Raw genomic sequence first — 1,187 nt, 5'->3', positions numbered from 1 at the left:
TGTTTATGATTCATTTCTATTTCTGTTTATATTATTACTTTTGCACGATTTTGATCTATAAAAAAAGAACGATTTTAAAATTAAGTTAAATTTTAGGATGATTTTGTATATAGAAAAAGATTAAAAAAATTTTCGACCTATACTTTAACTTTAAGAATCTAAATGATACTTAAACCCCTATTTTTTATTTATATATTAACACCTAGCATGGATTTCGTGCATATATCGATCTACAGTTTTTTATACATTTCACAAAAGAGAAGTAACTAATATGAATAATCTTTTGAATAGTTATTGAATTTTATTAAGACAATGCCTTTAAACAGGTAGTATTATCAAAGAAAAATTTTATTTGACACATGAAAGTAACTAAGCTGAATGCCCTGTTTGGTAAGATAAGATATTTTCATGTCTTTGGGAAATTTCTGTTTTCCATATTTTTTCCACATGCAAATTAACTAAAAATAATGCTTTAATTATGACCAATGCAAATTACTAATAACTTGGTTACTCCTTAAAGAAAAAAAAAAGAACAGAAAATCATAATAGAGAAAAAGCCTCATCTTTCGGTGTAGATAAAATAATACACAATTACACACCACATACACACATAATGATTGAAGAAAGTTAGGTGGGGAAATCTATTAAACTAAATAAATGAGTCGGGTACTCTAGTGTTTTCTAGTAATTTAGTATTAAAAATAAATTAAAACTACACATGTATATATATACAAATATATCATAATCGGTTGATTTTAATATACAAATAATTTTTTTAACAACAATGCTAGAGAACCAATTCTATATAAACCAAGAATCAGCCAACTGATAAACCAAAGGCACCGGTGACTTTAACCGGATATTGCTGCTGATAGGACGGATGTTTCTTTTCTTGTAAATTGGATGGTTTTATATATGATTTCTATGTTTTATGTGTTACGCATTAATAAAACATAATTAATTACTAATGAATTATCAAAACATCTGTTCCGTGATTCTCTCCTATCATAAGTGTATCTTCTCTCATATTTTGAACATGGTCAACAATAATTTAAAAAACAAATTAAATTATAAATTAATAATTATGTTGTTCTATTTTTGGCTGATTATGTTTTGGTTCCATATATTTTTTTTTTTAATAAATTAAATACACTCCACGTTATGGATCTTAATTGCATGCATCTTTT

Source organism: Arachis duranensis, chromosome 3, assembly GCF_000817695.3.
Source record: "Arachis duranensis cultivar V14167 chromosome 3, aradu.V14167.gnm2.J7QH, whole genome shotgun sequence".
Taxonomy (NCBI): Eukaryota; Viridiplantae; Streptophyta; class Magnoliopsida; order Fabales; family Fabaceae; genus Arachis; species Arachis duranensis.
Note: the sequence above shows the minus strand (reverse complement) of the source record.